This window comes from Taudactylus pleione, unplaced genomic scaffold (genome assembly GCF_031769625.1).
Source record: "Taudactylus pleione unplaced genomic scaffold, aTauple2 ptg000266l, whole genome shotgun sequence".
In the NCBI taxonomy this organism is placed as follows: domain Eukaryota; kingdom Metazoa; phylum Chordata; class Amphibia; order Anura; family Myobatrachidae; genus Taudactylus; species Taudactylus pleione.
Window position 1 is genome coordinate 2880639 of NW_028284668.1, and position 25132 is coordinate 2905770.

General features: G+C 49.4%; 1 protein-coding gene across 1 annotated transcript in view; it reads left to right on the forward strand.

Annotated features, from left to right (window-relative positions):
- Positions 1 to 714: 714 nt before the first annotated feature.
- MYH9 (myosin heavy chain 9) overlaps positions 715 to 25132 on the forward strand; it is a 386037-nt gene continuing 361619 nt past the window's right edge. Inside the window, exon 1 of the mRNA XM_088481216.1 lies at positions 715 to 894. The gene's annotated coding sequence lies outside the window, so the exon portion shown is untranslated. The remainder of the gene's footprint in view (positions 895 to 25132) is intronic.

Sequence of the window (25132 nt, forward strand, 5' to 3'; positions counted from 1 at the left end):
GGTCAACACTGCAAATATTGACTCTTTGCATAAACTTATTGTAATTGTCAATAAAAGCCTTTGACACTTATGAAATGCTTGTAATTTTACTTCAATATACCATAGTAACATCTGACAAACAGCAGCAAACTTTGTGAAAACCAATACTTGTGTCATTCTCAAAACTTTTGGCCATGGCTTTACATAACATTATGCAGAAACTGCATTATCTACATAATTTTATTTAAGAAAAAAAAAGGTTGACATATCAGACCCCTTAATCTGTCTCTTCTTACGTTGGACTGTTTTCCATTAAGCCGCTTGGTCGGTGGATCTGTGGGTTGGCGGACAAGTCAGCCAGGTGTGTACCCTGCATTACAGCTGCTACTGCAAACGAAATGCATGAGAACACACAAACACTGTATGCAAACTCCTATGAAGAAAACCACAACAACGTTAATAAGTTTTCCTCAGACGCAGACAAGTATTATTTCCGCTAGTTCCTCTTTCAAGCACAGTTACACCTTTGACCCACCGGTGCTCAATTTAACAGTGTATAACAGTGAGTGTACGTCAGTCATTAGTTCTCCGTCAGTCATTCTGAGATTTGATTGGCCAGACTACACCCGGGCCCGCAAACTTTCCAGTCACTCAAGGATCATTTCTGAGGCGCTAATTGGACAATCAGGTGACGGGCAGCAGCATTATCCGCCTTCTCCCACGGCCACGCCTACGGCTGTGGGCTCGGTCACGCAGTCACCTCCCTGGTTCAAATCTTCGCCGCCGGTTAGAGTTAGTTGCTCTTTGGCATCCGCAGAATTCGTAACGTGGCCGGATTGCTGTACGCAGAGTCTTCCCCAGTACTGCTGTCGCCGCCGCCTTCGGTGTGACTGTGGCCGGACGCCTTGTCTTCAGGTATCAATCCGCCCGCTTTACACGCCTGCGTGAGTCAGGTTAGAGTTGCCGCTAGCACTTTGCGGCACCCGCGGGTTCCAGTCCTGGTTAAGTTGTGCAGGTCTAGTCACACGAGATAGATATGTTACGGCAGCCCCTGTCTGTACTACCTCTCCTATGCGCTGTAGGTATGCTGCCAGCGGTGACCACTCCTAGAGGCGCTTGTCTGCGTGTGCTGCTGTGTGACAGCTGCCGAATGGGTATACGACCGGTTACAGGGTAGGAGAAGCCTGTTATTCCCACAGTATCATGCGGGAGCGTATTTTTGATTTTTTTTTAATTTAAAAAAATGTGGATGTGACCTGATCACCTGCTGAGTCGTTAATAATAAACGCGACTGTTTAGGGCTTGCAGTGAGCCCTCCGGCGATGTGCTCGGTAAGTGACACCTGGCTGACGGTGTGTTATTTCCAGGCGCCACCCAGGTTCTACTTCCCTATCATCATCATCATCATACCCGCCCTTGAGCTTTATCTTAAGGTCGCCTGTGATTTCTGTCTGATCCGTAGAACCGGACTGCGTGTTGTGTGACGCCTTTACTTTCTGTGCTCTGTATGTGGTTAGGTATGTGTGCTCTGTTTGATCTTGCTACATGTGTGTCCTGTATGTTGTGCACATGTTTCAGCTTGTGAGGAGTTCCCTGGGCGCAGTGAGAACAGGTCAACTCATCACCGTCCTGCGTTGTTCTAGACGGGATGATATGGGCGAAACAAAGCAGAGGAAGTTGCAATCGCCCGTGCAGGGCCCTGCAGAGATCGGTGGCGGTATATGCTGAGTAGTATGAAGCCAGGGCGTGGGATGGGGGGAGGGGGCGCTTCCTGTTCTATTATCTTTTACTTTCAGGAGAGCGATTTCTCAAGAAAGGCAGATCAGGTGGTTTGTGCTTGGTACATACGACACATCTGTGGCATGTTCCCCCTGTACAGAGGAGGGCTGCCTTCCCGTCATGCTATAACTATCTCTTCCCTCCCCCTTCTCCCCCCAGACAGGCGGACGCGGGAGACGTCTATAACATTACAGCCGGAGGCACAGGCAAAAACACACTTTGCTTATGTTCCTGCAGAACTTTTAAGTTTTGCTTAGGCAGCCCACAAATTGCATGTCCTGTAGTATAACTATACTTGCTATGGACAAATGTAGCCCACGTTTTCCTATTTGCACGTCGTAGCTTTCTTTTGGAGCAGAGGTTTACTTTGTTGCCACACCCAGTACCGAGCACAAATGCTTGTATCAGTATCCCGTCAGAAGTTTTAGGTTTGGTTAGATCACTTTACTATCGAGCCTGGTAACAAAATCGAATAGTCACCCTGAAATATTCTGAATGCGCAGTATAGTGCTGCAGTGATTATGGGGTCTATAGACAGCTGAGAATCTTCAATGTTTTTTTTTTTATGAAACTACCTAGTGGGGATAGTCCATGTAAAAATCTGTCCTAAGAGCCCCATTTCTGAACTAGATTAAAATTTGGGTGCAACATAGTGCTGGCTCTCGTTGCGCTATTTTACTTTTTTCATCTTGTATTTAACACTAAAGGTGTCCGCACATAGCGATGTTTTACACAATCTGGCCGATTCCGACACATTGAAACAACAGATCATGTAAAATATGTCCAAATTGAGAGTAAATCGTGAGTCCACACTCACGATCACAATGCTTTTCCCCGCTGGTCGCACATAGCATCGTCAGATCTGCCGTGCAGTAGGGCAGATCTGACAATCTAGGACCTGATGCACTGTGAAAGTCTGACTGCAGGGGAGATCGTTTGAAGATTGGACACCAAATTGTGTGGAGATCGTGTGCAGAGAGAGCTGCCGGGGAGAGTTTCAAGGGAAATCGTACACATCGGCTGATTGTGTGCAGATCGCTGTGTGTGTGTGGGCACCTAATGATTATCATTAATTATATCGTTTATCGTTCAATCGTTGAGAAAATCGTTCACTTTCTAAGTTAAAACGAATGATTATCGTTCGTACGCGTTCACGTTTGTAGTTCAGTCAGACTGACCAACTCAATGATTTTCATTACGGGAATATGAAAGAATCGTTTGTAGTTCAAAAAAATCGTTCATTACATTTTAAACAATCTGACAGATAATCGTTGGTAACAAAATCGTTGTGTATGTATGCAGCTTAGTTGGCGAGCGGTAGTGTTAACGAAGCAACTAGCGGTGTTTCTGACCCCATGGCCTCAGGCTAAAGTGGAAATTGAACCCAGAGAGTAGGTAACATCGGTCAGATGGTTCCAGTGTTTAACCCTGCAATGGTGAGGATCCAATGTTTTCTCACCATTGCTAGATTTCTCCCCTGATGTTTCCCAGATGGGTTCCAATCTTTTTTTTTTTTTTTTATCTTGAACTTTCTGTAGTGACTGGCAACTGCAGTTACTGTGTGTGTTGTTTACACAGACTGCAGCATTTGTGCATGCTGCTGGGGGCTGTGGCTAACAGTGACAGACACTCTGGACAGCCAATCAGCAGCAGCACATAGAAGAGTCCTGCCCCCAGCTCACTGCCACTGGTGCTGCTCACAGGGAGTTACTGGCTGTAGTGCTAGGCTGGCTGCATGTGTGCTGCTGGGGGTGGTGGTTGACAGTGATACTCTGGTCAACCAATCAGCAGATTATGGTAATTTAGCTGTGTGTGTAATATATATAATATATATATTTTTTTTCCCTAGAGAACGGCAGGCGGCACTCGTATAAGTTGATAAAGTATTTAGACGTTTTATTATCTCCTCATCAGGATAAAAGTAACACTAACCTTAAATATCCTCCTGCGTCTCCACGTGCATCGTCGTCATTCCTGGACGCCTGCAGCCATAGCAACCATTATGTACACCGAAGCTGTAAGATCAGCATACAATACATAGAACTAGTACATTCTTGACATATTCATCCATGTCGCACCTACAAATTTGCATATAACATTTTAACATGGTATTGCGAGGCACCATAGTACTTTTAAAAATAACCTACATAATAAATATGATAAGCAGTAAGTAAATTGACACATACATATATATTGAAATATCCAACTCTGTATAATCAGACCTCAACTGTCTTCTTATCAACAGGGTCATTCAAATAAAGCAATGAAGACCCATGTTTTCACTCACTCTTTGGGGACAGAGGGCCTGATTCAGAGGCGCTTGCTGCTTCCAAGCGCTCGCTCTGAATCAGGGCGGATTTTATTTTATTTTTTTCCGCCTCCAGGCCACTCGCAAAGCTGTGAGTGACCACCCACAGCTTGTGTGACTGGCCTGGCGATGGTCGCGATTAGCGCGCCCATCGGGCTTGCGCCAAAACCCCGTGGTACTGTCTCGGCTCCTGCAAGCCCGAGTGGACTTCCTGCTCTAATAGAGCAGGAAGTCCACTACTGACATCACTAGTGATGTCAGTAGGGCCACCCACAAACGCCAGGCGTTCCTAAAGGAACGCCTGCGTTTGCGCAGCCACCTCCCCCTACCTGCCTACAAAACTGGGCGAGCTGTCAATGAACATAGACAGCCGCCGGATGCGGCGCAAGGCCAAACATCGACCTGCTTGTGAACGCTATGTGCTCGTGAGTGGGTCTGAATCAGGCCCAGAGTCCATAGTCTGTGTATACGTTAAGATTCACTCCGCAGCAGTTTACCAGCTCTATTGCCACGGCGAATGGAATCAGGTATGTGATCAATGAGGATAAATCGGAGTGTGGAGAGGCCATGACCTGCATTCAGGAAGTGCCTGGCTACAGGCTGATCACTGTGGTTATTTTCTAGCCCAGCCTTAATGGCTGAGTGATGTATAGCCATTCTCTCCCTTATAGTCCACTCTGTCTTAACTACATAACTCAGGGTCTGATTCAGAGCGCTCGCTCTGAATCGGGACCCTCCTACCTAAACTTGGAGCGGCCTCTTGGACGCTCGCATAGCTGTGGGTTACCACCCACAGCTTATGCGACCATCGGGCTTGCGACGAGACCTCGCGGTAGGGTCTCGCTGCCGCAAGCCCTGGAATGATTTTGGCTCTATCAGAGTGAAAATCACTCCTACTGACATCACTAGTGATATGATAAGCAGTAAGTAAATTACTGCTACATCACTAGTGATGTCAGTGGGGCCGGACCCAGACGGTAGGCGTTCCCAATCAATCTTTTCCCACTCTGGGATTGCCTGAATTTAGTGCCCGTGTTCATGTGGTATGCGTTCTGCATCCCGACGGAGGGGATGCCGACGCTTACAATACTGGCATCAGAATACTGGTGCCAGCATCCCGACCGCCGGGATGCCGAAGGTGAGTAGCGGGGTGGAGGTTTAGGTGTTAGGCACTAGGGGGAGGGTTAGGGTACGGGGAGGGTAGGTTTAGGTACTAGGGGGAGGTGATGTTCGGGAGGGTTAGCATACCAACCACCAAGTGTTGGTATGTTATCCCTGGCGGGATCCAGGCGTCGGGATTCTGACTGCCTGGATCCCATCTGTTGGAATTACATAACGATTCCGTTCATATATACGTGCATTTCAAACAATTCAAGCATCTGTAACAACCAGGTTTAAGAGACCAAAAACTATAAGTTGTATTCTGTCCCATATGAAGATCAGTAATATCTGTACGCGTAACCAAATCATTAATATTACACCCCCTTGTAAAACAGGGCATAATACGCATATCTCAATAAATTTAAAGAGGAATCGGACTGTACTATGGGCCAAAGACTCTTAGACTTACACTACTAATATTGGCACTGAGCAAGATGATGATTAACCCAAGGTATAAACCCTTTGGTCTCATTTATAAAATTTTCACTACAATAACTGATCCCCAGGGATAGCCATCGCTCAACTGAAGCACATACACATTTGGCGTTTAGGAAAGACCGTACTATTGCGACATCGTAATTGTACAGTTGTTCCTAATACCCTGTAGTGCCTACACTGAACGATATGTCGTTCAGTGTAGGCACCCTCCCTCATCCCTGAACATGGCCAATCTGTTATCAGCAGATTGACCTGCATGTTCAGGCAATGATAATTGTCGGAAACGCCCAGTGGGAGCACGCATCACTGGTCGTTTCAGACATTATAGTGCACGATTAATGAACGATTACGACATGGTAATCGTTCAATCGCTCATTAATATCGCCAAGTGTGTACTCTGCATAAGCCTCCATTAGTGCCCCATAGTTATATTCCTGAGCCAATAAATTCTGTACCATAGTATCTTTTAGCTACAAACACCGCTGCAAATAAGCTTGGCACGTGCAAACTAAGAAAAAAGCAATCCGTACTTGCATGGTTTGGGATGGCAACTAGTCACATGCAAAAGCGTATTGCGGTCGGTGGGTTTGTGGAATATAGAGGTGGTCAGTAGACCATTCTGTAAGGTCCCCTCAACATCCCAAAAATTTACTATTTGCATCCAGATGATGGGTAAATTTAATCAGACTAGCCGATGTATTGCGATCCTTCATAAAATCGATTAAACTGTTACTCAAACCAGATCATAAAAAGGTCATCTATATAACGGCAGTATGTGGCTAGATATCGCATCATTGTTAAAGAAAATCTGTTCGCCTACCAACATAAAAGCATTAAAAATTAACCTAAAAGTTTGAATGAGATTGAGTGTACTAGCTGGTTGCCTTCTGTGTAGCATTGACATCTCAAATGTATACACCATTATTCCAAATATGTATGGTTTAGCAGCAGTGAGATCTTAGGTAGTTGGTAATGACCTGTACAAGGGACCGGGGACCAGTTGTGAGTTTGGTGTTGAAACTTCTAGAGATGACTCTTACACATTAGTTTCTTTACAACGGCAAGTTTTACTTGCAGGCTTCTTGGTGTGCGATGGGGTTCAATGTGGCCCCAACTTATGCCAATGCTCTTATGTTGGTAGCCGAACAGGAGATTACCGAAGTTGTGGAGGGCGGTTACTAAAGTTGGGCACTGCTGTGCGTGTGCCTGAAAAAGGGGTGTGGTCACTAGAAAAGCGGGTATCCTGGAGACTCGCCACATGCCTGGCTTTCAGGGAGATGCTGGGCTGCCCTCAAGCAACCCCCAAGGGCAGGGTGCATTTCAGCTACTTCAAATCAGGCAGAGTGTGGCGCCCCACTGAAACAGCGTAGCAGGAACACTACCACCTGTTTCTACATCAGGGTCCATAGGGTTCCACAGGATACCTTGGGTATAAGTGATGATGTCAGACATCGGGCACCATAGCTAGTTTTCAGCCTCCCAGGATGCACTAGTGTCCCCCTCCTATACCCCACCCCCGAGCCAAGGCATCCCAGTTTCGTTTGGTGCCCGGCCGGAGTCGGATGCACCTGTTTAGAGGGGGGCTAAGATTAGCCCCTGAAGTTTTCTTAACAAGCAGCTGTGGCTGACGTCCATGCTGTCTTCCATACACCCCCGCCGGTACCAGAACGCCGGTACTGATCCGGGGATGCTGGTAAGCATCTGGGGTCACAGCTAGCGGTGACTCCAGATGTTTGGGACCATGGCCGGATTCAAGGGGGCAGCAGGTAAGCAGCGGGGTCCCGCGGTGGGTCCCTGCTGAAACATGGTCCAGATTCCCTAGGCAGGGGGCTCCCTGGGGACTGGCTGCAGCGTGGAGCCAGGTAACTAACCTGCGCTTCCACTACCCCCCTGGGACAGCGGACCCCGGCTGAGCAGTAGCGCTGCGGCGTCCCAGGGGTTAATTGCATGCCAGGGGAGGCGCGCCTTTCCTGTAACACAGCCGGCGCCTCCCCCGCTGCACACAGCCCTCTGCTCTGTTGACTGGCCCTGTGGCAGCGCTCCTCCCCCAGGCCTGGCCTCCTCTCTGCTCCTCGGTGGCCATCTTTTTGCTGGAAGCATGGTGAGTGCTGCTGGACGCTGAAGATCGGTGGCATCGCGGTCTAGGTCCCGCGGCATACCTCTCCTCCGTTGGTTCAGGTCTGTGTATGCAGCGCTGTGTCCTACCAGGCTCTGTCTGCGTAGTTGAGAATCAGTGCTGATAGTGCAGGAATTGATTTCTTTGCATTGTATGTGACTTCTGCTAGCATCTGCTGCCTGTACTTTCACTTTCTACTGTCAGCCTTTTCACTGTCCCTGTTCTTCTTCTGCTAAAGCCCTTGTGGTGCAGTGATTGCAGGGTGCTTCTCCCACTATACTAACAAGTATCAGTGAGAGGGGTCACATACTTGCCATCATGTCTGAGAGTGACTTTCCTCTCCAGCTTGCCAGGCCGGCTATGGCAATTTGTTGGGTAGCCAGAGCTATGGAGCGCTGGGCTGATAGTTTGGAGGCGTTTTTCGATTCCGACTGTTCGGCTGAACAGACCGAGTTTATAGGCAATCTCCGGGATTCGGCCACTGGTATCAATGAAGCGGCCTTGGATATCAGTACCCTGGCTTCTCGGATTTCTTCGGCAGCTGTAGTGGCTCGTCGCACCTTATGGTTGCGATCTTGGAAGGCGGACGCTGATTCCAAGAAGGGCTTGGAAGCTTTGCCTTTTAATGGAGAAGTCCTATTTGGTCCGGATCTGGACAAAATTGTAGCCACGCTGGCTGCAGCCAAAACGGCATGTCTCCCGTCTGCTGCGGTTCCTTCCAGTTCGGGTACGTCGTCCTTTCTGCTTTACAGGGCCCAGGGTAGGCCTAAGACAGTCTTTTCCCGGACAGGCTTGCCCCAAAAAATCGTCCAAGCCCCGGAAACAGGCCTGGAGTACCAGACGTCCGGCCCCTAAGCCAGATGACAAGCCTGTGGCCTGATGGTCCGGGCCTTCCTTTGGGGGATCCCAAAAGTGGGAGGCCTCCTGCTGCAGTTCGCCTGGTGTTGGTCGGTTACCACGACAGACACTTGGGTTCACGAGGTGGTTTCTCACGGGTACGCCCTCCTTTCGGCACAGGCCCCCGTCCTGATTCTTCACCACGGGTCTTCCATCAGACCGGAACAAAGCCATGGAACTGCAGAAGCTTTGCACACTATGCTCCAGGCTGGAATTATAGTGCCTGTTCCATTCTCCCAGAGGGGCCAGGGTTTCTATTCCAATCTTTTTTTGGTGCAGAAACCCAATGAGTCGTACCGTCCGATCCTCAACCTCAAGGCACTCAACAAGTCCTTGCGGGTGCCGAGGTTTCGGATGGAGACCTACGGTCCATCATTCTGGCGCTGGAACCTGGGGATTACATGGTGTCGTTGGACATACAGGACACTTACCTGCATGTCCCTATTCTTTTATGCCATCAACAGTTCCTCAGGTTTGCAATCCGCAACGATCACTTCCAGTTCCGGGCGTTACCTTTTGGGCTGGCGACAGCACCACGTGTATTCACCAAGGTTATGGCGGTCATGGCGGCTTCCCTGCGGCTGCAGGGAGCCCGCATGTTGCCGTACCTGGATGACCTTCTGTTGGTAGCAGGATCTCCAGAGCTCCTTCTACGCCACTTGGACCTGACCATGGCAGTACTGCAACGGCACGGCTGGTTAATAAACTGGCAGAAGTCCACCCTGATCCCGTCTCAGAGGATTCTGCACCTCGGAGCCTTATTGGACTCCGGACAGCAAAGGATCTTTGTGACGGGGGAAAAGATCTCTGCCTTACAGTCGAGGGTGCGCAGTTGTCTGCAGAGTCGCCGAGTGTCTCTGCGTTCGGCGATTAGGTTACTGGGCTCCATGGTGTCAGTATTCGACATGGTGGAATATGCCCAGTTTCACTCCAGACCTCTGCAGCACTTGATCCTGTCCAATTGGAATGGACTGCCTCAAAGTCTACGGTCCCAGACGATGGTACTCACTCCGGAGGTTCGCCTGTCCCTAGCCTGGTGGTTGCAGACGACCCATCTCAACAAGGGTCGTCCATTCTGGGTGGCGAATTGGGACCTGTTGACAACGGACGCCAGCCTTCGGGGCTGGGGAGCTGTCACGGGTCCACACTTGTTCCAGGGTAGATGGACTCAGGTGGAAAAGGAGCTTCCGAGCATTGAAAACTCTGCGCCGTTTTCAATGCTCTCCAGCAGGCACAGCGGGTTCTCCAAGGTCATCCCGTGCAGGTCCAGTCGGACAACGCCAACACCATGGCCTACATAAACCAGCAAGGAGGAACCCGAAGTCGGGCGGCACTCGTAGAGGTGTCCCGCATCCTGGTCTGGGCGGAGCGCAATCTCCCGGCCATATCAGCAGTCTTCTTCCCGGGAGTTCTCAACTGGGAGGCGGACTTTCTCAGTCGCCAGGACGTTCATCCGGGGGAGTAGTCTCTGCACCAGGACGTCTTTCAACTTCTGGTGGACAGGTGGGGTCTTCCAGAGATCGACCTCAGGGCGTCACGGCACAACAAGTTGCCGTTGTACGGGTCTCGCACAAGAGACGACAAGGCGTCTCTGGTGGATGCTCTGTCCGTTCAGTGGACGTTCCGGTTTGCTTATCTCTTTCCTCAGTTTTCCCTACTTCCACGTGTAATCTGGAAATTCAAACAGGAAGGAGGGATGCTCCTGTTGATGGCTCCCGCGTGGCCCAGGCGGCACTGGTTCTCAGGCCTTCAGGGTCTGTCCGTGGACAGTTCTCTGCGGTTGACGCTACGACCGGACCTTCTGTCACAGGGTCCTTTGTCTTCACCCGGACCTGACTCTGCTGTCTTTGACGGCGTGGCTGTTGAGGCGGCCATGTTAAGGTCCAGGGGGTTTTCCAGCTCTGTAGTACGAACTATGCTAAGAGCTCGGAAACCTTTTTCTGCAATAATATACCATCGTGTGTGGCATACGTTCTTCCAGTGGTGTCGGCCGAGAGGTTATGCACCTCGGGAGTTCAGTCTGTCTAGATTTGTTAGCTTTCCTACAGGCGGGACTAGACCATGGGCTTCGTCTTGCTTCTCTGAAGGTACAGGTGTCTGCCCTGTCCGTCTGATTCCATCGTAGGATTTCTGCGATCCCTGATGTGCGCACCTTTATGCAAGGTGTTCTACGAATTCAGCCACCTTTTGTTCCACCTGTGGCGCTTTGGGATTTAGCTGTGCTCCTGAGGGCTCTCCAGGGACCGCCGTTTGAACCACTGGGCTCAGTGTACCTTAAATGGCTGACAGCTAAAACAATTTTCCTTCTGGCCATTGCTTCGGCCAGACGTGTTTCTGACTTAGGGGCTCTCTCTTGTAGACCCCCTTTTTCTGATTTTTTTATAGGAACAGGGCGGTGCTGCGCACTCGTCCTGGTTTCCTTCCCAAAGTTGTTTTGAGTTTCCACATCAATGAGGAAATCGTTGTGCCGGCTTTTAACTCGCCCGACCTTTCCGTGGTTGAGGCAACTTTGGACGTTGTGCGGGCCTTAAGGATTTATGTTGACCGCACTTCTTCGTTTAGGAAGTCGGATGCCTTGTTTGTCCTTTATGGCTTCCGTAAAAAGGGTTGGCCTGCTTCAAAGCAGACTTTGGCAGGCTGGATTCGTATGGCCATTTCAGAAGCTTATCTTCATGAAGGCCTTCCGGTTCCTTCCTCTGTGAGGGCTCATTCAACTAGGTCTGTGGGTCCTTCGTGGGCAACTTGACGTGGTGCCTCTGCAGTCCAGATCTGCAAGGCTGCCACGTGGTCCTCTATCCATACCTTTGTGAGATATTATGCGTTTGACACCGTTGCCTCTCAGGATGCTTCCTTCGGGCGGCGGATTCTCCTTTCAGCACAGGAGCGTCCCCACCCTTGAAGGATACTGCTTTGGGACATCCCCAAGGTATCCTGTGGATACCCTATGGACCCTGATGTATAAAATGAGATGGTAAGAACTTACTTTATCTCTATTTCTACGAAGTCCATGGGGTTCCACAGGACTCCTGCCCTGTCGCACCTGTGCTGCAGATGGGCTTTACTCTGGTCACCGGTTTTTCCGTCTCCCTCTGGTGAGAATGTGATTCTTGTGTGTGTGTCCAGATCTTTTTTTCTCTCTTCCTTCTCCTCCTATGGCTTGGTACGTAACTGAGATGCCTTGGCTCGAGGGCGGGGTGTAGGAGGGGGACCCTAGTGCATCCTGGGAGGCTGAAAACTTTAACTCTATGGTGCCCGATGTCATCACCTATACCCAAGGTATCCTGTGGAACCCTATGGACTTCGTAGAAATAGAGATAACAAAGGCAAGTTCTTACCATATCTCATATTTTATCTCAAGTCATCCAGTAATGAACCCACTTAATATCTAAAATTAGTGTTTACCATTCTATTTGCTCCCCCCCTTTTTTTTTTTTTGTGTGTATATGTATGTATGTATATATATGTGTGTGTGTATGTATATATATATATATATATATATATATATATATATATATATATATATATATATATATATATATTTTTATTTTTTATTTTTTTCTTCTTTGATCAACTGTTAGCTTTTATAAATTTTTATAAATTGTGTACACCCAGCAACATAGTCAGTGGTGGGACCCGGCGAGGTTGCGTGCATACGCACTTGCCGATGCTGGCAACAACTAACGACTGGGAAGGGGGTTTTGGAGGGCCATGCTGCATTTGGTAGCATGGCATCGCTAAGTATATCCCCAGATTGTACTGCAAGTACATGCGACTAGGAATATTGGTAATGACCCGCGGGAGCGCGAAACGTTGACGATAGTCTTAATTGGCTTAATAATGTCTAGCATCATTTAGATATTCCAGTTATCATGCATGTACAGATCATAGTTGCTGTATACACTTTAGCCGTGTGTGGCAACCTTCTCGTCCTAAATAGCAGTAAATAGCATAAATAACAGTTTTTAAAACATCTTTATTTTCTTGTTCACTTTTAAATGTATTTTGTTTTCTTCTCATATGCACCTGTATTAGACCAAAAACTATATATATATATATATATATATTTTTTTTTTTTCTTAGTGATTTATTAAAAGTAAAATTTTAGAGTCTGTATTACCTGATAGCACCAATAAGACTTCTCTTTCCTCTTTCCCCCATTCCCATTCATTTGATATTTGCTCAGGGTATTGCAAGATGTCTTTAGGGTCTGAAAGATAAAAAAAAAAAGTAATCGGTGTGTTTCTGCTTCATTTAATGAAGTACTAAGGAATTCAAGGAATGCAGCCATTAGAGTAAATTGTAGATCAATTTTTTTTTTTTTTTTTTTTTTTAACCAGGGCACTCAATTGTCAACAGGCTGTGTTTGAAAGATGACATTTAGGAGTTCGATGGTTAATACTTTATCTCCAACCAAGGCTTCGTAAATAGACTCCAATATTTGCAAGGGACACACTGGCCCTGACTTATGAATACTTGCTTACCTCTTCACTGCCAAGAGAACACCCACTCCATCCCACACTTTTTAAGTGGTGGTTATTGTGTGTATGTATGTATGTGACACCCCCTTGTAAGGGTTGTTCTATGTACCTCAGGCTTTCTCTTCGTGAATAAAATGGGATTTTATCGCTTGAATTGCCTTTGGATGTTTAAATTAGATTCCGTCTTCGCCTGAAAAAATTTCTGTTTTCGGGCGAATACACATAGGATGCGTGATAAGTTCACAGATGTGTTAAAGCCGGTTCCTGCCTAAAAACAGTTATCGGCCATTTTATTTATTTATTTTTTGGAGCCTGCTGAGCTGAAAAGAAATACCCGATGAGTAGGGGTGCTGTCCAGGTCTGATGACACAGCAGCAGTCTCCTCTCCCTGTGTGGGGGAGCTATCACCCTGATCGCGCCACCCTCCTCAGCCTGCACTGGGCTGTCAATACTTGTTTTTCTCCTTCATCCACTAGGGGGCACTGGAGTGAATACACAGGGATATAGACGGGTGAGAAAGTGGAACCTGGCACTTAAAATTTATTTAGAAGTGTAGTCGGCTCCACCACAACTCTATACCCCGCCCGACCTGTGTTTAGATTTGTGCCCAAAAGGAAGCCGGTGCAAAGAGGGCTGTCTCCAGTGTGTGTGTTGATAGATGGATATAATTTTCTTTTTCTTCTCTCTCATCTGATCTGGGGGACCATGGGCTTGCTTGAGGCAGCTATGAAAATCATTAGTGGCTGTATCCTCAGCTTTTGAGGTACAAACAGTGGGTCCAAAACCTCCTGGGCCCAATTTCTTGTTTTGGGGACTCCTGGATATAGTCTTCTCACGATGCACTTGTAGGTGTAGTTTCCTGCCTCCTTGGTTTGGTCTTCGCAGTGGTCGACTTACAGTCCGTTCCATTTAATTTCTCGTTCTTAAGGCTGTAGCTGGGTCTTGGTCCGGCGGGTTTGAACTTGCCATTGCGGCTATGGGGGTGGGCTGAATCCACTGGAATTCTGGCTTCTCCATATTGTTTTCTCTCTGATTACTATTTATTTTGAAGCTTCTTCTGTCACTTTCACTCTTTGCTCATGTTTTCTAGTTGGCTCAACTCTGTTGTAGGGGTCGGTACTCTGTTATTTGGGAGACTCTGCTTGTAGTAGTTGTCTTGGAGTTTGGCCTCTGCAGATCGGGTATCCACGTTGAAGTCAGCGTCAGCCTGGTGGCGGAGTTTGCTTCAAAGAATGCTAGTTTCGGTCGGAAAGTCTTACGTTCAGGTTTTTGGCTAAGCGTATCCTCCCCTAGGGCCGGCTTTTGAACGTCCCCATGGTCCAGTGTTCCCTCAGATCGATGAAAAAAAAAAATTGGATTTTAATACTTGCATTAAATCCTTTTCTGAATCTATCTAGGTGACTTCTGCATTCCCACCCTTACACTAAGTTCTTTGTTAGTGAGTGGGTTGTGGTTGATCTGGAAGTTACACTAGGTGATCCACCCTTGGTTTAGGGCTACTTTGGAAGGTGTACTGAAGGCCACTGTTTGCAGAGGGGAGGAGCTACTCCATTTAAAGTTATACTAGTCTAATTGCCAGCTCCTTCGATCCCTCAAGCAACCCCATGGTCCAATGTCCCCCAGATGGATTCAGAGAAAAGGATTCAACGCAAGTACAAAAATCCAATTTTCTTTGATACTACAGGTAGACTGACCATAGTCTGCCTGCAACGTGGGAGGCTGCCGGACTCTTGAGGAGCCGCCACAGCTCTCTATAGCTAGTGTCCGGGTCCCTGGCTACAATCAGAATGGCGCTTGCCACAGCTTACTGTGGCATTTTACATGGGTCTCTGAGGATCTGCCACAACCCCCTGTGGCTAGTGTCCGGGTCCATGGCCATATCAGAGTGAGGACCCGCCACTGGCTAGTGACCTGGTCCCCATCCCCCTACACACACTGGCGGCAGGATTGGTAGATATGCCCCATCCCCCTTGATTAGCAGGGGATTGATAGATATAAGCGTGGCTGCCTCAGCTGGCGCAAAGGGGCAGTAGACAGTGTTTTGGGTGGGGAGCCATCTAACTGTGGCGTGCATGGTTCCTAATTTCCCTCTCTAAACTCTGGTGGGCTGGTGCTGCATGCACCATATTACCGAGACCCACCACCGAAGCCCTTGTTCCATTCATAGTGTGACATTCCCGGTTGTCTTTAACACGGAGTGGTTTTCTTGGCGGTGCATAGTGGCTGCGGCATACCCTGCCTGAATTACTGCATCGGGAGTTCCTCTCTGTTGAGATCTGTCCGGCATCCTTCTGCCCTGGGGGGCTGACACCCGCTAGTTCTTGGAAGGCTCCCTTTCTTGGACGCCCGCCATAGTTTTTGCGGGCACTAGTAGTAAGCTATGGAGTTATGCTCCTTGCCGGAAATGGTAAATGTTTAAAGTTTTTAGAAGTACACTGCTGAGAAGCTGATGGCAGAGTTTGAGGGCAGGGAGAGGGCCAGGCCCAATAGCAGCCTGCACCTATTGTAACTACTCTATAGGCAACCCGACTCCCTTTTTTGCAAGACTGCAGCCGAGCCTTTGGTTTACTGCTTTTCACCTCCTGCCAAGTTAGGGAAACCTATTCCCAGCTAATGAGATGTTTTATAGTTGATGATTAGCTTTGCTGCTGCCTACTATTATGGATACCAAACTGAGCTGAAATAGCTCAGTGTGATAAGTCTGCAATGCGCTATGCAAAGGGACCCAGGTTCTAATTCTCCCTTTAAATTATTGATTATTCTAGTTTCCTTATTTTTAACATAAGCTGGGTCAAAATAGCTCAGTAAGTTACAGCCATTCTTCAATAGGGAAAGGCTGTATAGTCGCATATTGTGGACTACCTCCCTGCTTGGCAGTCTTTAACAGCAAGAGCTCGCTGAGCTTAACTATATTTTCTCCATGCTAGTTGTGTGACTAGGTATGTGATGGCTGGCTTGGTTAGATCTACACATGCATACATAACTTCTTATAGGATAGATATGTATATATTTATATGGAACAAACACGGATGGTGTAGTGGTTAACAGTACTGCCTAACAGCCCTGAGGTCATGGGCTAAGTTCCCAATACAGCCCTAACTGTGTGGAGTTTGTTTATTCTCCCAGTGCTTGCGTGGTTTTGCTCTAGTTTAAGAGGTCCTGTGTCAAATTACATCTGTTTAGATTCCACATCTGCAAGCTTAGGCCCGTATTCAATTAGAGCCGAGCCGCAATAATTTAACACTGCCCGGACTTAATGCCGACTTCGCCTGTTTTGTCTGTGTTAAAGTATCGTGCATGTGCCTGCGTACCCCCGTATTCAATGTAGGCGAAAACGGGACCCGGCGATACTTGGATCGGCGAGAAAAAAACGGGAATTTACGGCAAAAAATTGTAGGATTCCCCCTAAAGATGTCCAGACCTCGGTTCACTATAGGTACCCTGGGTTTTTAAATAGCCGCGGCAGGTGTTTTTTTCACGACTTTGAAGAAGTGATGCAGAAGAGCAGTTAGGTTGTTTTTTTTTTTTTAAGTGGTTCCATCAAATTTGGGATACATGAAAATGGGTACTAGCATATTTTTAAGTCCCTAAAGTCACTTTTTAAAAATTCAGTAAAAATGCACCTGCCAGCGGCTATTACAAATCCCAACTTTCTTTAGGAGATAAACATGGGGGTACCCTTAGTGATCCCCTATGTCTAAACATCTTTAGGGGGTTTCCTGGATTTTTGCCCTAAAATTCCCGTTGTGTTTATACCTGTAAAAAAAAACGGGTTGAAAGTTTAAAAAAAAAGACATGGGGCCCCCCTCCAAAAGCCAAACCAGCCCCAGGCTTGGCAGCCAGTGGTTTCTAAAAATACGGAGAACAAAATGTGTAGGGTTCCACCGTATTTTAGAAACCAATATCAGGCTGCAGGAAATAGTGCTGGTTTTAAATATAGGGGGCAAAAAAGACGTGGGGTACCCCCTATATTTAAGACCAGCACCAGACCCAACCGACCGGGGTGTAATGCCACATCCCGGAGACCCAATCACCGGGGCTCCAGGTCCAAGCATTAGCACCCCAAGTTGGGAAAAATAACTATGCCCATCAGGTTAGGGGTACTTGAAAATGGGGGTCAGCATATTTTAAAGTTTGCTAAAGTGAGTTGAAAAAAAAAACGTGAAAAACCCACCTGCCGCAAGCAACTGCAATGAAAAAAATACTTGGGGCATACTTGGGGACCCCCCCCCCCCCAAAGTAAAGTTTGCTAGTTTTTAACTTTGTCACCCAATTTATTTAGTTTTTCACCCCCAAACGTAAAGTTATTTTTTTTTTTTTGGGGGTGTCCAAAAGTTTAATTTTTTTGACAGTTTACCTTTTGGGGGGGACTATCTGAAGGCTGCACGGGGGATCCCGCAGTGTTGCACCCCAAAACCCCAATTCTGCACTTTTTAACGCCTGCTATTCATAGGCGATACTTTTCCGCCTATTACAATCCGTTAACTTTCCGCCTAGGCGGAAAGTCTTTCAAATTGAATACGGAGGAAAACTAAAACAGGCGATAATGACGTCATCGGCGGTAAATTACTGCAAATCCGGACTTAACGCCTCAAATTGAATACGGCCCTTAGTCTAGAAGACTAAGACAGCCCACTTCAACCATAACCACTTAACTGATGACAATATATGTCTAACAGAACTAAATACAGAAAAAATATTTAATTGTAAAAAATTGTACATTTTTAAACATCGGTACAGCGGAACATTGTAAACATAGTGACCATCGCAACTTTGCATTATACAGCAGTTTCAGGCACAAGGTACTCTTGAGGGAGGAGGTCTTAACTTACCTTTTCACAGCAGCTGCTAATCTCTGCAGCCGCTGGGTGAGAGTCCTGTTGTGCTAACCGATCAGCAGCACAGCAGACACTGGGGGAGAGCAGCAGCAGCGGGGAGATTTTCTTCCTGCAGCTGCCCACACTGTTTATCTGACTAATCGAAATATTGCAACTTCGAAATATTAGATTACTAGATCAGACAAAGCACTGCCTGGTGTGGTCGAAAAAATTGTGACCATGCCAGGCAAGTGATTAAGTGTGTGTGAGTCTCCAGAAACCCTTGATAGAACACAGTACTTATACATCAGTATCTGTTTAGCACGGTATATGTTCAGGAAGCCGGCGGACGGATTGCCGGCTTCCAGACATTGTGATCCTGACTAGGGACAAATGACAGGCGTCTAAATCTAGACGCCTGTCATTTGACCGACGTCAGGAGACTGCGCCTGGCATCCCAGTCAAGTGGATGCTGGGTGCCACAGCGGACAGCCACGCTGCGACCTCCGTTGATACCCGAAGCACCCACCGGACCCAATGCACCCGCCGGAAATACTCTTGACACCCGCCAGACCCCCTGCAGCATACATCCAGCCTCCTGTTACACCTGCAGCACAGGCTGGACCCACTGCGGCACCTGCCGGACACCCCCGCGACCCCCAATTGTTTCCTTACAATTGCTATCCTTAATGCATGGAAAACCTCCAAGTTCCACACAGAGCCCTGTCTTGGCTTGAACCCATGTGCTGTGAGGAAGCAATGCTACAATGTGGATCACCAGTCTCGAGCCTCAAAAAACCAGAAAAGGAATCCATACGGGGAAATAAGACCTCATTTAGCAGCCCCATGGGAGTTCACACCCAGACTCCCACAGCACCCCGGCGTCAGGTATTCTGAAAACTGAAAAAACCCAATTTCTGAAATGCTCCTGGTCCCGAGCATTTCGCATATGGGAGACTCAACTTGTATTGCTTATGCTATGTTTTCCGGTGAGTGTTATGTTTATGCTGTAGGTTTTGGCCTCTCTCTGTGTATGGGTTTAGTATGTATATGTAAGTTCCCTCTTAAACACACTCAGGTTACTGGGGTATATAGTCTGGTCTTCCCTGACTCAGTTTCTTTAGTCTGAGTGTTCTTTTCTCTTCCTGTGTGCACATGGAGATATCTAGCTTTGCGCTGTTGATTTTCTGTGAGTTTGTCTGCAGCCCCTTAAGCTGGCTACACACTACCAGATTTTCATTCCAACCAACTAGTTGGATGAAAGTTGGTCTAAAGTATGGCAGTAAATGATTATCAGCAATTTGCTCCTAAATGCTAGAAAACAGATGAAAATGGTTTAGACAAATTTGTTAAATGTGTGATCTAAACAATTTGTTCAAACAGTTTTTGGCCATTTTCCAGCGTTTGGGAGCAAATTGATGATTGTCATTTGGTTGGAATGAAAATCTGGTAAAAGATGAAAGCAATCAACTAGTTGGATGGTTGGATGTAAGTTGGTCTAGTGTGTGAGCATCTATTGTCTACACTAAAAGCTATGCTAGTTTCTACTTCAGGGTCCATAGGGGATCCACAGGATACCTTGGGGTATAGGTGTGACGTCAGTCGCAGGGCACCAAAGAGTTAAGCTTTCAGCCTCCCAGGATGCACTAGGTCCCCCTCCTATACCCCGCCCCCGGGCCAAGGCACCTCAGTTTAGTTTGGTGCCCGGCCGGCGTCGGGTGCACCTGTCGGAGTGGGGGCTAGAAGAGCCTCTGAAGCTTTCTTCAGTGCAGCTGTGGCTGCACATCTGGATGTACAGCATGGACAGTCAGTCCTGACGTCCATGCTGTCTTCCCTACACCCCCGCCGGTACCAGAACGCCAGTACCGATCCGGGGATGCTGGTGAGCATCTGGGGTCACAGCTAGCGGTGACCCCAGATGTTCCGGACCATGGCCGGATCCAAGGGGGACAAAGGTAAGCAGCGGGGTCCCGCGGTGGGTCCCCGCTGGTCACATGGTCCTGAGTCCCCAGGCAGGGGGCTCCCTGGGGACTGGCTGCAGCGTAGAGCCAGGTACTGAACCTGCGCTTTCCACTACCCCCTGGGACAGCGGACCGCAGCAGAGCGGTAGCGCTGCGGTGTCCCAGGGGTTAAATGCATGCCAGGGGAGCGCGCCTTCCCTGTCTCACAGCCGGCGCCTCCCCCGCTGCACACAGCCCTCTCTGCACTGTGCTGACTGGTCCTGTGTCAGCGCTCCTCCCCCAGGCCAGCTTCTCTCTGCTCCTCGGCGGCCATCTTCTCTGCAACGCATGGTGAACGCTGCTAGAAGTCTGGAAGGAAGCATCGTGGTCTGGGTCCCCCCGCATACCTCTCCTCCGCTGTGGCTCAGGTCTGTGTATGCAGCGCTGTGTCCTACCAGGCCCTGTGTCTGTGTAGTTGAGTGATCAGCGCTGTTAGTGCAGGAATTGTTATTTCTCTGCATTGTATGTGACTGTGCTAGCGCTGCCTGTAACTTTTCTTCTCTAAACTGTCAGCTTTATTACTGTCCCTGTTCTTTCTGCTAAAGCCCTTGCGGTGCGGTGCTGCAGGGTGGTCTCTCGCCTATTTAATACTTAATTGGTGAGAGAGGTCACATACGTGGTGCCATCATGTCTGAAAGTGATTTTCCCCTCAGGCTACAGTGTACCACGTGCAAAGTACCGTTAGCGGAGGGTAGCGCAGAGGGCTTTTGCCGGCAGTGTTTGTCCATGGCGCGGCCTATTACGGTTACAGCACCGGTACAGGAGCCGCCCTGGGCTTGTTTCGCTCAGGCGTTAACAGCTTTAGTGGGCCAGTTAGCTCCGCAGCCCGCGTTTACTCCGATGGGTTTGTCCCAGCAGTCTGTGGTGTCGTCACACATGCAGGGGTTCCCACGACAATTGGTGGTACCCCACAGTCTCCCTATTTCCCCGCTCCCGGGTTCTCAGGAGCCAGCGTGGGGTAACTCCCTGACGAGTTCTGTACAGCACTTGTCGGATGTGTTGCAAGGGGAGTCTGTGATGCGGCCTCATAAAAGGCCGGTGGCGTCTCTGTCCGCTCCTTATGAGGATGACGAAGGGACGTGTGATGATGGGGAGATTCCGGATCCTTACGATCAGGAACCTCTCCATACTAAGGACGCTGATGCTAAGTCCAAAGTATATATTCCTGGACTTATTCGGGCGGTCCGCACAGCCTTGGTGATTGAGGACGAAGTTCCCCCAGCGGCTAAATCTAAGTATGCCTTTTTCAAAGATGTGAAGGGCGATGCCACAGTCTTTCCTCTTTCGGGTCAGTTGGTGGACCATTTAGAGGAGGCGTGGAAACAACCTGGCAAAAGATACCAGCCGCAGAGACGCCTGGCGGTGGCTTATCCGTTCGCGGATAATTATTTTGCTAAGTGGGAATCCCCTCCACAGGTGGATTCTCACCTGACCCGTCTTGTCCGTAGTGCCACATTGCCGATGCCATCCATGTCCTCCCTTAAGGATGCTACGGACCGCAAGGTAGAAATCTGCCTGAAGTCCGCTTATTCCCTTGCAGGGGGGGTAGCACGGCCGGCTATGGCCATTTGCTGGGTTGCCAGAGCGATGGAGCGCTGGGCGGATTCATTAGAGGCTTCTTTTGAATCCGACTGTCCGGCCGAACAGGCGGAGTTGATTGGCAATCTCCGTGATTCGGCCACCTACATCAACGAGGCGGCTCTAGACATTAGTACTCTGGTGTCTAGAATTTCTTCAGCAGCGGTAGCTGCTCGTCGCACCTTGTGGCTGCGATCCTGGAAGGCGGACGCAGATTCCAAGAAAGGTCTGGAAGCGTTGCCGTTTACCGAAGAAGTTCTCTTCGGTCCGGATCTGGATAAGATTGTGGCCACGCTGGCGGCTGCCAAATCTGCTTGTCTCCCGTCGGCCGCTGCTCCTTCTGGTTCTGGACCATCGTCCTTTCGGTCATCTAGGGCCCAGGGCAGGCCCAAACCACAGTCGTTTCCTCGACAGGCTGGCCCTAAGAAATCGGTCAAGCCCCGGAAACAGGCATGGAGTACCAGACGTCCGGCCCCCAAGCCAGATGACAAGCCTGCGGCCTGACGGTCCGGGCCTCCTTTTGGGGGATCCCAGGGTGGGAGGCCGCCTGCTGCAGTTCTCCCGGTGTTGGTCGTTCACTACGACAGACACTTGGGTTCTGGAGGTGGTCTCCCACGGGTACGCCCTCTCCTTTCCGGCACAGACCCCCGGCTCGATTCTTCACCACGGGTCTACCATCAGACCGGAACAAGGCTACGGAGCTGCGGAAGGTATTGCACACTATGCTCCAGGCTGGAGTTATAGTGCCTGTTCCATTCTCCCAGAGGGGCCAGGGTTTCTATTCAAATCTATTTTTGGTACAGAAACCCAATGGGTCATATCGTCCGATTCTCAACCTCAAAGCACTCAACAAGTCTTTGCAGGTCCCGAAGTTTCGGATGGAGACCCTACGGTCCATCATTCTGGCGCTGGAACCTGGGGACTACATGGTGTCATTGGACATACAGGACGCTTACCTGCATGTCCCTATTCTTTTGCGCCATCAAGAGTTCCTTCGGTTTGCAATCCGCAGCGACCACTTCCAGTTACGGGCGTTACCTTTTGGCCTGGCGACAGCACCACGTGTTTTTACCAAGGTGATGGCGGTCATGGCGGCTTCTCTGCGGCTGCAAGGAGTCCGCATGTTGCCGTACTTGGACGACCTGTTATTGGTGGCAGGATCTCCAGAGCTCTTGTTACACCACTTGGACCTGACCATTGCACTGCTGCAATGGCACGGCTGGCTAATCAACTGGCAGAAGTCCACTCTAATCCCGTCTCGGAGGATTCTGCATCTTGGAGCCTTATTGGACTCGGGACAGCAAAGGATCTTCGTGACGGAGGACAAGATCTCTGCTTTACAGTCAAGGGTGCGCAGTTGTCTGCACAGCCGCCGGGTGTCCTTACACTCGGCGATGAGGTTACTGGGCTCCATGGTGTCGGTGTTCGACATGGTGGAATACGCCCAGTTTCACTCCAGACCTCTGCAGCACCTGATCCTGTCCAAGTGGAACGGGCTGCCTCAGTCTCTGAAGTCCCAGACGATTGTGCTCACCCCGGAGGTTCGCCTGTCCCTTGCGTGGTGGTTAAAGACGACCCACCTCAACAAGGAACGTCCGTTCTGGGTTCCAAATTGGGTCCTGTTGACAACGGACGCCAGTCTTCGCGGCTGGGGAGCAGTTTCGGGTCCACACTTGTTCCAGGGCAGGTGGACGCCGACAGAAGCGGAGCTTCCAATAAATATCTTGGAACTCCGTGCGGTCTTCAATGCTCTCCAGCAGGCACAGCGGTTTCTCCAGGGTCACCCGGTGCAGGTCCAGTCGGACAACGCTACCACCGTGGCCTACATAAACAGGCAAGGAGGAACTCGCAGTCAGGCGGCTCTCGTAGAGGTCTCTCGGATCCTGTTTTGGGCGGAGCGCAGTCTTCCGGCCATATCAGCGGTCTTCATCCCGGGAGTGCTAAATTGGGAGGCGGACTTTCTAAGTCGCCAGGACGTTCATCCAGGGGAATGGTCCCTGCACCCGGACGTTTTTCAACTACTGGTGGACAGGTGGGGTCTTCCAGAAATCGACCTCATGGCGTCCCGGCACAACAACAAGTTGCCGGTGTACGGGTCTCGCACAAGAGACGAAGGGGCGTCTCTGGTGGATGCTCTGTCCGTCCGGTGGACGTTCCGGTTCGCATACCTGTTCCCTCCGGTCTCCCTTCTTCCACGGGTAATCCGGAAATTCAAACAGGAAGGAGGGACGCTCCTGTTGATAGCTCCCGCGTGGCCCAGACGGCACTGGTTCTCAGACCTTCAGGGTCTGTCCGTGGACAGTCCTCTGCGGTTGCCGCTACGACCGGACCTTCTGTCTCAGGGTCCTTGTCTTCACCCGGACCTGATTCGGCTGTCTTTGACGGCTTGGCTGTTGAGACGGCCATGCTGAGGTCCAGGGGGTTTTCCAGCTCTGTGGTGCGTACCATGTTACGAGCTTGGAAACCGTCTTCCGCGAGGATATACCATCGCGTGTGGCATACGTTCTTCCAGTGGTGTCGACCGAGAGGTTATGCACCGCGGGAGTTTCGTCTGTCTCGGATTCTCGCCTTCCTGCAAGCGGGACTAGATCATGGGCTTCGCCTTGCTTCTTTGAAGGTACTGGTTTCGGCCCTATCTGTCTGGTTTCACCGTAGGATTGCTACAATCCCGGATGTGCGCACCTTTATGCAAGGTGTTCTCCGTATTCAGCCGCCCTTTGTTCCACCTGTGGCGCCTTGGGATTTGGCTGTGGTCCTGAGGGCTCTCCAAGGACCGCCGTTTGAACCACTGGGCTCAGTGGATATTAAATGGCTAACAGCTAAGACTGTTTTCCTTCTGGCTATTGCTTCGGCCAGATGTGTTTCTGAGTTAGGGGCTCTTTCTTGTAGACCCCCTTTCTTGGTTTTTCATGGCAACAGGGCAGTGCTCCGCACTCGGCCCGAGTTTCTTCCCAAAGTTGTTTCCCAGTTTCATGTTAACGAGGAAATAGTTGTTCCGGCCTTTAACTCACCGGGTCTTTCCGTGGGTGAGGCCTCTTTGGATGTTGTGCGGGCCTTAAGGACTTATGTTGACCGCACTTCTTCGTTTAGGAAGTTGGAAGCTTTGTTTGTCCTCTATGGCTTCCGTAAAAAGGGTTGGCCTGCTTCAAAGCAAACTTTGGCAGCCTGGATCCGTATGGCTATTTCTGAAGCTTATCTTCATGAAGGCCTACCGGTCCCTCCTTCTCTGAAGGCTCATTCCACTAGGTCTGTGGGTCCTTCGTGGGCAGCTGGACGTGGTGCCTCGGCAGTTCAGATCTGCAAGGTTGCTACGTGGTCTTCTGTCCATACCTTCGTGAGGTATTACAGGTTTGACACCTTCGCCTCTCAGGATGCTTCCTTCGGGCGGCGGATTCTCCTTTCTGCACAGGAGCGTCCCCACCCTTAAAGGATACTGCTTTGGGACATCCCCAAGGTATCCTGTGGATACCCTATGGACCCTGAAGTAGAAAATATGAGATATGGTAAGAACTTACCCTTGTTATCTCTATTTCTACGAAGTCCATAGGGTTCCACAGGACTCCCGCCCTGTCGCACCTGTG